General features: G+C 38.6%; 2 long non-coding RNA genes across 4 annotated transcripts in view; both read right to left on the bottom strand.

Annotated features, from left to right (window-relative positions):
- LOC102014006 overlaps positions 1–2,095 on the bottom strand; it is a 66,217-nt gene extending 64,122 nt beyond the window's left edge. For both annotated transcript variants that reach the window (XR_259427.2, XR_001236072.1), the window contains exon 1: positions 2,019–2,095. This is a non-coding gene — a long non-coding RNA (uncharacterized LOC102014006). The remainder of the gene's footprint in view (positions 1–2,018) is intronic.
- Positions 2,096–4,546: 2,451 nt separating this feature from the next.
- LOC102013686 overlaps positions 4,547–12,020 on the bottom strand; it is a 28,823-nt gene continuing 21,349 nt past the window's right edge. The window contains exons 2-3 of one of the 2 annotated variants that reach the window (XR_259425.1): positions 5,232–5,375; positions 4,547–4,682 (exon numbers count right to left, since the gene is read on the bottom strand). This is a non-coding gene — a long non-coding RNA (uncharacterized LOC102013686). The remainder of the gene's footprint in view (positions 4,683–5,231; positions 5,376–12,020) is intronic. The other variant, XR_259426.1, reaches the window with a different exon arrangement.

Below are 12,020 nucleotides of genomic sequence, written 5' to 3'. Positions count from 1 at the left end.
TTATCTTTTTACAGCAACTCCTATAAGGACCCAGAGGAATCCTTGTTCTCTCCCCTGCACTATTTTTACTATGTGGCTGATGAATTTGAACGGGAATGCACTAATGAATATGTGTATGCAGATATCTGCCCTGGATCATGGAACACTGACCTTCATATTTACAAATGAATCTGTTCAAGAGGACTGTGCTCTTTATGCCACATTGGAGAGAAATGGAGCATCTTTTTAGCTGGAAGCTTACTGGAAGCTTATTAGCCTAATGGGTTTGCAAGAGCCATACTAGCTGAAGTATGACTGCCTCCTTCCCTTACTGTCATCCTGACAATGACACCGTGACTTACATTTCATGTAACTATTTGATTAAAACGCAGACAAAAGACATTTTGTTCTCTAGCATTTTAACGTACGAGAAAGAGAAATTTTTTTAAAATTCTTATACCCATTTCTCGAAACTTTACTCTCTTCCAGGACCTTCTCGAAAAAAATGTTTTGAAAAGGGAAAACTAACTAGACAATGGTGAGGCCTCAGGCTCTTCAGCAACAAGAACACTTGCAGCTCTAAATTTTAGCCCAAATGGCCCTGTCCAGGTTCTGAATGAATCTGGCAATATCCATGACAGCGTGGCTGTAGTTAAGCAGAGAAATAACTTTGAAATATTTTGAATTTATTGATCTTGAAGTTTCTTTTAAAAATAAATGAATATCCAAGATTCCCTGTGGAACCCCCAAAAATATTTATAGATAGAAAATATTTGTCAAGTTAGACAAACTGGCTAAAAGATTTGTCTAACTGATAACATAGAAAGGACCACATGCCCTTGATTTTAGATAAAGCCATAGTACAGGTGTCTGTTGGATTTTATTTGTTCATACTTTTCTTGCTAAAGCTTCAGAAAACTCATATTTTTCCAGTGCACTTCCTATGCACATTTGATCCCATCTGATAAGAAATATCTATAGGAATGCTTATAGATATAAACCAAAAAACACCAGACATACACTTCAGGGTAAGAAAGCACAAACACAGGGGCTCTAGCTCCAGGTAAAAATAGAGGCTTTGTAAAATTTATTTCAATAGAGAAGCATATGGACAACAGCAGAGGAACGCTTTGATTCATTCATAAAATGAGCGATGGCATTATCACAGTGATCTGACATATCTCAGAACTTCGGTTTTCCCACCATAAATGTAACTGTATTACATTCATTCATCCTAGATGACTGCTGTAGAGGGACCTAAACTTCCTTAAAAATATACTCTGTATGAATGCAAACTGGTATCATTCATCCCAATTTCACCATTTGCAAGGAAATTTCCCTCTGAGGAGATATTCCACAGCCTGCAGCCGCTCAGGAAAGGAGCTAATACCTTCCCTCACCCATTACCCACTAAGCTGTTATCTGCAAGGACCCAAGGACAAGGCATTCAGCATAGCACGGTGCAAGATAGGAAGGTCAAGAATCAATATAGTGATGTCTTATGTGATATTGCTTGATCAATGAGTTCCATCCCATATGCAAGGAGGTTTATACTCACCAATTAATAAACAGGAATCAAATTAATGGAACATAGTGTAATGTAAGTCTCAATTTCTTGTTCTAATAGAAACAAACAAGGACATGTAAAAAGTACCATCTAAAGAAGCATACCACCTGACGATGTGTATATTTCATGGGAATGTTTACCTTGTCCATTTAATTTCCAATAACCCAGGAGTTATTACAGTAATCTGGGATTCTTCCACTACATGTCAATTAAGCAGTAGTAGGAAATAGACCAACAACATACTGGGTAGAAAGGGACACCTATTTGACTTGACAAAATCCACCATGGTGATCCTCGAAAGTAAAATTTCTGCATCGTATGATCAGGAGTTCCTGGGTATTTGATTAAATACCCCAGGCATTTGATCCCCAACCTACTTTCATTTCTCCCTCCAACTGACAAAGAAGAAAAATTAGACCAAGAAGCTGAAGAAACAAAGTGTGTATTTTAATACTGAAATGCTTTTACCTACCTTCCTGCTGTGAACGAAATGGGCCAGGCTTTCACGACGTTAGTCAGCTTAACTCCCAGCTGGCAGGACTGGGAAAATGTAACCAGACAATCTTATTGCTGTTTCTGTCCTTTAACTGCCAACCAGAATACAATGGAGGAGTCAAGGGGAAGCTGCAGAGAGAAGGAGCCAGGAAACCAGAAGGAGACAAAGCAGCAAAGAAAATGCCAATGAGGCAGACATTGGGTTCCATAGCATTGGTATCCCAGGCTATTTTCACATGGGAGATAATTATGCCTTAGTTCATTTGCTCCTCTTCCCTCAAAAGTTTATGATATTTTACAAACCACAAGGTATGTAGCAGGTATTCATCTTTGCAACGTTTTGGAAAGGATCATACGATAGGCTTAATCAAAAAGAAGAATGACAACATCACATTGTTCAGATGCCGATCACGTATTTAAGATATTATGGGAAATTTTAGCTTAAGCATACAGGGTGGCAATGTTGCCAGTACTAATACTTTTGAACTACAAAACAAAAGTATTTCCACTTGGACGGATTATAGCATATGTACTGCATAAAGACAGTGAGCTATTAGAGCACCCTCTCGTCATATACATGGGCACTTAGAACTTTATTTATGCTTCTTCATCATCTTGCCGTTGACTTTTGTACTTTGTTTTCTTTTTATCAAACATATTTTTATAACAGGAAACACGAGGCTGCCACTTACCATGAAATCTTTATTTCCCCTTTTAACTTTACAACCCTCGAAGATAAGCTATTGGCTTTGGCTTGCTCACATGCGAGAATTCACACATTAAAAGTTAAACTTCAGCAAGAATTAGAAACAGTATGTCTTTTCCCCAAAGTAATTAAAATGTATATAATTTATATTTTATTTAAATACAGTGCACGATATACTGAGTTTTCTAAGCTGTAAAGGATGGAAAGAGAGCACAAATAATTTGACTTATACATAAATAAAACCATTAAATAGCCCAGCCTTAAGTATCAAATTGGTTACAGTTTAGACAGCCTATATGAGAGTTATAATATGTTTCTGTAGCACAGCAGTAAATGTCAACTTTCTTGAGAATGGGACAAATGATATAATCAAGTGAAATTCTATGAGACAGGATGCCCTCTTACCTCATCGAATGGAGAATCAAAATCTTGCACTTTCCAGTTATTTCATTAATACTATCTTTGCAATAGTCTCTTTAATAGAACATTGTCTTTGGATGCAACCAGAGTCAAAGTAGAATTAAAATTATGGACAATTTTTGTTGTTTCAGGCAGTCTGAAAGTTCAGATTAAGGAAAAAAGAATAAGAACTTTCCGCTAGTCAATAAAAAATAAATAAATACTAAAATCATAACATACATTACTATTCACTTGCTATAATTTTGTATTTTAACTTTCTTATAATCAGCCTGATCCCATAAGTTACTATAACTTGAATTATATCCCTCTCTTAACAAAGCAAGGCCGTTGTCTGGAAATTTTCTACTTTAAAGCCCGAATTATCTTCCTTTAATCATCTACTCTGCTCAAATTCATCATAAAAATGACGACTTTACTACCTCACTTCCCATGAGGTAGACAGTACTACAGAATGTGTGTTCCTGAGTGGAACTACCAAGTGCTACCTGGGGACAGATGAGCACACTAGAGTGTGTGTGTGAGTAACTTAAATTGTTCCAATTATTCTATTGCTTATAAAACTATTTCTATACTCTCCATTCAGTTTATAAAAACTTACACACTGAAGCAAGACCCATTAGCATACAACATTTTCTGCTTCTGGAAGCCAACTCATAATAAATCTCTTACCTTGTAGAGAGATGGAAGAGCACAGGGCTCATAATAGGATGAGTGATGCATAAAATGTTCTTTAGCTGACTTCCCATGGGATTTATGCTTCCGACCTAGGAACACCGTCTGCCTGCATGGATGGAATGCTAAGCAATGCAGTAAAACAGCCAACACATTATATATAGATTTTCAGCTCTGAGAAATCTAGAAGAAACTATAAAATAAGTAAGCAAACAAGTAAATATGTATCTAAAACTCCTAGCACAAGTAGTTTGGAAAATATACAGTTTTAAGCAAGGAAGGTTAGTGATAGACGCATATTTTTAAGTTAGACTGTACAAATAACATACTTTTGCTTAGAGACTGAAAGATTACTGCATCTTTGGTTAAAGATGTAAGAGAAGCATTGTCTTATATTGTGTAAAACAAATATTCCACAAGGAAATTATTGAATATGAATAACACATAGAATGTCAGCCAAGGAGTTGTTATTTTTTCAAAGGTATTGAAGAAATTTTAAAAAGCAACTCTAAGAAACATAAATGAGGTAATTTTATATACCATAATTATAATGAGATAACCAAATTTATCTGTTGGGAAAATCATTACTAATTTTTGCAGATATAGTTTCAAATCACACTTGTTTCCAATCCAGATTTAGCCTCTATTCCCTTTGTCATATTTCTTCAGGCATGAGAAGGAAAATCAATGTCCCTACTCACCTTTGGAAGAATTTCACTGCCGTGTCTCCATGGTTCTATAGGATCCAATAATCCGTGGCTCAGTATTGATTTTTCATGACACCTGTAGAAATAGCCTCTCCTTCCTCTCTAACAAAATATAGCAACAATAATCGTGTAGTTTCTGAATGAATTAAAGCATAAGCGATTAAGCACAACTTCATCCTGTAGGGAAATGTGGTTCGTATTTTTGGAAGATGTTAAAATTGCTTGCTTTTTCTGAGCCACTTAATAGCTATTTAAAGATAATATGCACATCTATTTTTAGAGATAATTTGAATGTAATTTCCTTAGCTTTTCCGCAGCTAACTCATATATTGCACACAGTATTTATTTTTTGAAGGAAATAGGCAAATGGTAAAACCTATCAAAGTTTAAGTGTCAATTTTAGAACTTCTCCAAAATCAAAAGTCTTCTTGAAAGTGAAAAACCATAATCATGTTAAAATCTAAAGCTTGGTAAGGTAGATGATGTTGAAGGGGCTGGGTTAGAGTACAGCAAAGCCTAGGGGAGAGAATGTGTTAGAGTTGGGTCTAGATTTGTATAGCATTTTCCCAGCACCAGAAGAACATGTAAGAGACACAGGTGATCCCACTTTCCTTGACAAACACAGATGCAAATGTATGTACGTATACATTTGCAAGAAGTCATGTTTCCAGCATTCGTCACACACCTGATTTAAACCTCCAAGGTATTAATTTGACCTTGGGCAGACTTCTCTGGGCATGTCTGAATACATTCCCTGCAGCATTCCGCGCTGACGGGAGGAACTACAGTTGGTAACCCATTTCATCACTTGCTCCATCAGCCTGGGAATCTGCAAAATAAAAATTCAGCATTAAAAAAAAAAATCCCTTGTATGATTTCTTTTCCCAGGGGAAAAAAATCCTAGACAGGCACACACAAAGCAGGTTGTCTCTCGTGACCTATGTGACATCTCGGTTAAAAGTGACATGACCATGTTGCACCCTGACAGGTTTAGCGTTAGGACCTGACAGATAGAAATCCGCGGTAACAACCTCCCTGCCACAGATAGTTAAGCTCACGCTAAAACTTTGATTTGATAGACCCTTGATTAGCTTTCTCCACAGTAAGTGTGACTGCCTTTCAAGTTCATTATAAATTATGTTGCTCTTTGCATTACTGTCAGTTTAGGTTCCCATTTTACCAGAATGTGAGGGACTTTAACCACTCAAACTCATGCGCATTTCTTGAGCTAAGAATTAGACCAACCCCAAGTCCAGTTCTCAAGGAAGAAGTTCCATTATTTATCAGGCCATGTCTACACTGGCTGAGCAAAGCGCTCTGTTCAGAAGGAGGAGCGCCTTTGGCAGCTAGAGTCCACATAGCTGACCCATGGAGGCTGGAGTGGAGCTTCGTCACCTAATTACACCAGTGCAATGAAATCGCTCAGTGTTTGATGATAATGACCCATGATGACAAAAAAGCATGTCATGTCATTGTTCGATCTATTTGCATAAGAGTTATTTCGAATGTAATTCAAAGGGGCTATAAGAAGAATGCATAGACTTGGCAGACATGATGGATATGAGTATTGAAATAATTACTCAACATTTGGTTTAATCAGTGCTATTCTTCCTAACCACATAGTGGTGGCACAATTTTAAAATGCAATCTTTTTTTTTCCTAACTGGTCTAGATTAAGCTTATAACTCTAATCTTACATTTATGCAGAAAAATATTCAGAGTTCAAGTATTGACAAGATGATTTTTATTTAAAAAAAGAAAGCGTCAAAAGATAATCTATATGCTAGAGGAAATATTTATACTCCTCCGACTTACACTGTTCAGTACCAAATATGGGTGGATTCTATTCTGGTTACAGTACACTGCCCTCCAATCGTTCTGACTGTTAACATTCTTTCAACCAATTTTTAGAATAAAAAGAGGTTTAGCAGAAATGTTCTACTAATAGCTATGAAATTATAGGCTTTCCCTTCCATCCACCCAAACATACTCTACCCAGTGAAACAGCAGATACAACACTAATCACCTTTGGAAGTTTGCCAGCTTTCCCCATTGGTGAGTTGGCAGAGTTGGACCAAACTGCCTTGAAGGAATAAAGCCTATCTAACGCTCAGTGAATGCCCTTAAAGGGTTTTCAGAGAATCCAATCCCATTTTTAGAATAAAGCGAAATGAAGTTTTAAATGCATGGGAGTCAATCAAAATTGTTACCTGTGAGATATATTTACTTCAACTAATATCTTGAGATACATTAGTGAGGTCAAACTCCACACCCTTGGTTCTCTAATCACTTGGACTTTGCAGCCAGGAATATTTTATGCTTCTTGACATTTCTAGCTTGAGGTGGTCAAGATGAATTGTTAACCTCTCAGTTTCAGTTGGAGAATCATGTAATTTATAACCTGAATCTCTGTTGGTCAGGTGCAGAACTCCAACTTTGAAGATTGGCGTCATAGTAATTAATTTTTAAATTACCACTCAATTATAAAACAAAAGAAGTCTAAGTGATGTAAGAATTGCCTTATTTACCAAAGTTTATCTGAGTTGAATCGCATCTTCCTTTCCTATATGAAATCCCAGAGTCCTTCTAAACACATAAAACCACTGGCAATACCTTTGCTGCCTGCTTTGTGTACTTCATCATGTCGAAGATGAGGGTGAAAGACAGCACACACCCAGCAACATGCCTGGCACTATTCCACATCTTTGTATAAATTCACTCATTTAATTCTACAGCAACCCTACAAGATAGGTACTCTTACCCTCATTTTACAGATGAGGAAACAGAATCACAGAGACAGCAAGTAATTTGCCCTGGGCCATTTAACTAGTGAGGAGAGCTGGTATTTAAATATATGCAGGGATCTGAATGAAAATCTGATGTCTTTACAATGGTTCTCTCCTTCTAATCTGAGTGAAATCAATACACCTAGAATGAAACTTTATGAACTATTGTGGCCACCATCAAGAGACATTTTCTTCCATATTAAATAGGGCCTCCTCTTTTAGGAGGAGGAAGCAAAATAAATTTTCCCTGGTCATGGGTTCAGGATACCAATTATATCTTTAAAACTTAAACTTTAAGATGCTAGTGAATGTGGAAATTATCAAATAAGAAAAGAATAAAAATAAAAATGATCACATAAGATCTCTGTGAAGAGCGTGTATCTAAGGGGAAACTTGTGCAATCAAACCTCCTTTGGTCAAATCCTTATGTTACCTTTTGCAAGCTGGGCAAGTTATTTCTGTGACTTAGTTTTCTCATCTATAAAATGGGGATAAAAATAATCTTATTGCTTAGGATTGTGAGGATTAAATAAATGAATTCATGCAAAATGTTTGCCAAGTACATGGCAGAGAAAGAGTCCTTGGTAAATCCACACTGCTGTTACTATCATACGTAGTTTAGTAGAGCACCGTTAAGCACCGATAACAAGGAAAACTGTCATTTTGCTATGAAAGCATTTAGCAGAGATTTTAGAAAATTCATTTGTGATTCCAGGGAATCTTTTTAACACAGACAAGTTGGCTTTAAAAATTTACTGTTGCATAACTGCAGTATTAAGTTTATACATTTTTCGTTTTTTGAGAACATGGGCAAATCACAGAACATGATAGAACCATCCTGAAAGTCAACAATGGTGACTTTTACAAGGTTGTCAAATACTCATCGAACTAGAAGAAGCCTTTCTATAAGGTAATGTTTTCAGTAACGTAAAAAGATTGCTGGCTTGTTTTTTATATTGTAACCCATATTTCTGCAATTTCAATGAACCTCGATAGCTGTGATGTAATGTCAACGCTTGTGTGCGTCAGCGATAGGAAGATAACTGAAATGTTCTGCTGGAGCGCTTCACCAGTTGCCCCTTTCCCTTCCCAGTGTTCCGAATGCTTGCGCTTTTGCTCATGTCTCAGCTCTCTGAGGCCACACGGCAACTTAGAAATGGCTGCTTAGGAACCTAAAATAGAAATTTCCGTCCCAAAGGAGAGTCATACAAGTACTAGGAGAAAACGACTGGCGCGGTGCCCGCTTGCATGGAGCTGTTTGGTAAGTGTTGTACACAGAAAATGGAATGGGCCGAAACTCTTTCCTCTTCAGTTCTAAAACGGGCATCAACAACACAGAGTGCGAAAAGTGCTGGGGCTCAGCAGGAGACGCCCGGAGAAGCTATTCTGGGTCATTCTGAGGAGGTACTGGCGGGTGTTGCTGCAGGACGGGTGCCACAGGACCGGCGAACTCCTTGACGGTCCTCAGGACCCTCTGCTTCATTTCCTAGCACCCCATAGACCCGACCTTCTTTGGCAATCTGGAGGGAAGTGAAGTCTTTATCAAGGAGCACCTTGGTCAAGGATTTAAATGTTGAATAAATGGGCCCGTTTGTAGCCTAATGTGGGATAAAGGGCATAGACAGACCACACAGGTTGGTTTTAATATGCTGGGTTCTGAAATGAGATCTTAGTAAACCTCAGCTTCCAGTTCTCTAGGTAAGGACATGCGTCCGGAAGCTAGCCACATGCCAACAGGGTCATCGAGGGTAGGACAAGTGTAGGGTTAGAACTGTGGAAGGCAGAAGGTGGCTAAAAGTGTGAGATAAAAATTAGATTTCTTGGTAGCTGTTCAATTATTAGAAGGCAAATGGAAAGGTCAGGAAAGACACAGTGACACCATATCTTCAACTGTGCAAATGTCTACATGGCGTGAGAGGATAAGAGAGGCTAGGGGCTCTGCCGCTACTGCACAACCAAGAGGACTTAGAGAATAAGTACTGGGAGGACTAAACAAGCCAGCTGGTTTCTTACCTGTGATGCTCTTCAAGCTTGTTAACTACTTTCAATTTTTTCTTTTTTGCGGGGGAGTTTGTTTGAGGAGGAGGAGGAGTTACTTAAGATTGAACCCAAGCCCTTTAGACTAGGCAATATCCACAGTAATTTTTAATTTTTTTTTATTTGAAACAGGATTTCCCTAAGGTGTTAAGTTGTCTGGGCTGGGTTCAAACATGCAGTCCTCCTGCCTCAGCCTCCCAGAGTGCTGGGATTATATTGGTGATCCAGGGAACCCAGCTATTACTTTCATTAATATCTTTAACAAATATAAGAAACTGCTGCTGCTACTGTAGTCACTTCAGAACTTCCCTCCCGCTGTAGAGGGCTTCTCTACCCTCTGCCCAGCTTCCCCAGGCCACTGGATGTGCTGTTCAGATGTACTTCCCGAAGTACACAGCTCTTGCTTTCTCCTGGCACTTTTGTTTTTGTTGTTGTTGTCACTCTCTGATAGTCACACATTTGGGCTGACTTTAAGGTCCCCTACATTCTTTAGTCTGTGTTCTTTGTAAAAGACTTCTACTTATTTCAGGTCAGATACCAATTTTAACACATAAGCTCCAAACAGCAAATAGAAAGTTAACAAATAAATGAATGAATGAGTGAGTGAGTAAATAAGTAAATAAATAAATAAACAAAAACGTCAGACAAGAAAGAGCCACTCCACCCAGGGGAGGCCCTCTCCCGGGGCCCTCTCTCAGCCACTCCATAAACCTGCTTTCGGTTTCTCGTTATCCTTTTTCTTTGTGGTTGCACACAGAAATTCAGCCCAGGTGATTTGGTTCTTCACAAAATGCATGTGAATTAATTCCGATCATACATTTTAATGAGACAGCACTTCAGAGGCTCTCAGACATTCCAAATGCAAAGCTTATCTTTTTCTGTGGCAAAACTGGAAATTTTCTTTCTTAGGAAACCTTGATTGTTTCACTTCTGCTATTTTTTACTTAATGAGACCATTTGCATATCGGCAAGGTTAGGGGAGAGGGAGCTGGGTCTCAAGCTTGCCATCTCCCCCGCCCCCACACACACACCTCCAATGCCAGGGCACACATTCCTCACTCTTTTTCCACTAGTTTTACGATTTCGTAGAATTCCATGTCCCACAGCCTGATGCCAAGGCTGATCTTTCCTCTACCTCTGATTGCTCCAAAGGAGACTTATTCCAGAATGGTGACAGAATTCCTTTTAATATTTTCTCTCCTGGTTATTAAGTGGTAGTGTCATACTTAAAGAACAATTATTTCTGGGGCCACTCATTCAATTCTTTGAAGACTGACATCGCATTAAAAATTCTTTTTTCTAATCTTCTCCTATTCACTCTATCCCCAGTATACTCAACCTGTCAGAAATAATTATAAGTGGCTTAATAAATACAGGAGACCTTTCTCTTTAATATTCCAGAATGGAGGAGTGCAGGATTGCTTTGTGATCATCTTTATTCTGGTTGAAATTTGCATTCAGCATCAGCAATACCTCATGAGAAAGTGCAGGCCTACCTCGATGTTTTAGATTTCTTTGGCTCTCTCAGCCCCAGCACGTTGCGTTCCTCACAGAGAATTGCTAATGGCAAAGGCTCACCTGCCTCAGAAATGTCCCTCATCTTTTTGTGCCACTTTTCATAGGAGCGTGATCAAGACAGTGACTTGTCTATGCCACTCAATGATATCAGGACAGTTCGCTTAAAAACAGGTTTCTGATGAGGATGGAGAGGGGAAGAAAAGCAGGAGGTGATCATAAAGCCATATTTCCAAGGTATCTCGTATTTCACATTCTACACCAAGAATGGGCACTGCCTGTTCTTTTCATCAGACAAAGGCAGAACATCTATTTTACATCCAAAATAAAGGAAGAAGGCCCATATGTATAGTTCTTTTCAAAGCTTGCTATTTTCGAATATGATAAAACACTGTTACAAAGGGCTCTGCTCTATCATGGTCTGGGTTGTACTGTAGGAGAAATAAAGCTGTTCGGTGTGTCTCTCTCCAGGCAGACGGGATGCAAAGTGATAGCAGGGACATTATCCCGCTCGCTGATGGTCTGGATCACAGCAGGTTTGCTGAATCTCTGATTTGTCAGTTGATGTTACCTCCTCTGACAAGCTTTAGGGGCAAAACAATAACACTAGAGGAGTCCACAACCAAAGAGGCCCAGGGCTGGCTGGAACCCCCTGACACAAATTCTGAGAGACGAGCATCCCAGATGGCTGCGGCTTGATGGGAAAAGTTCTTGACTGAAGCAGATGTAATTGTGTTACTTCTCTGCCACTTCCTAGCTATGTGGCTTCTCAAAACCACTTTTGCTTTCCAGGGCTTACTCTATATAATACCTTGTGGGGCTTATATAATAAATCAGGTAATGTGTATGACACTGAAGGCATTGGTTTATAATAAGCCATCACAGAGATGTGCGGTATTACTTATCTTAAATGAGGAACGATGGCTAATGAGAAAGTCACTCAAGACCACAGAGAGAAATCTAGGCAGAAACCCACATATAATATGATAGAGTCATTTAAAATTAAGCCAAGACTTTCTTCTAAGAGAAGTAGTACCATGAGTAAGATTTAATCTTATGTATATATTATATATATATGTAATTGATTTTTAGTGAATGGCAACGCAGGAAAATACTTGAAGCTAAGTACTGAGCAG

Source organism: Chinchilla lanigera, unplaced genomic scaffold (genome assembly GCF_000276665.1).
Source record: "Chinchilla lanigera isolate Chin_1 unplaced genomic scaffold, ChiLan1.0 scaffold00004, whole genome shotgun sequence".
Taxonomy (NCBI): domain Eukaryota; kingdom Metazoa; phylum Chordata; class Mammalia; order Rodentia; family Chinchillidae; genus Chinchilla; species Chinchilla lanigera.
The sequence above is the reverse complement of the archived record's forward strand: the minus strand, read 5'-3'. Positions and strand labels throughout refer to the sequence as shown.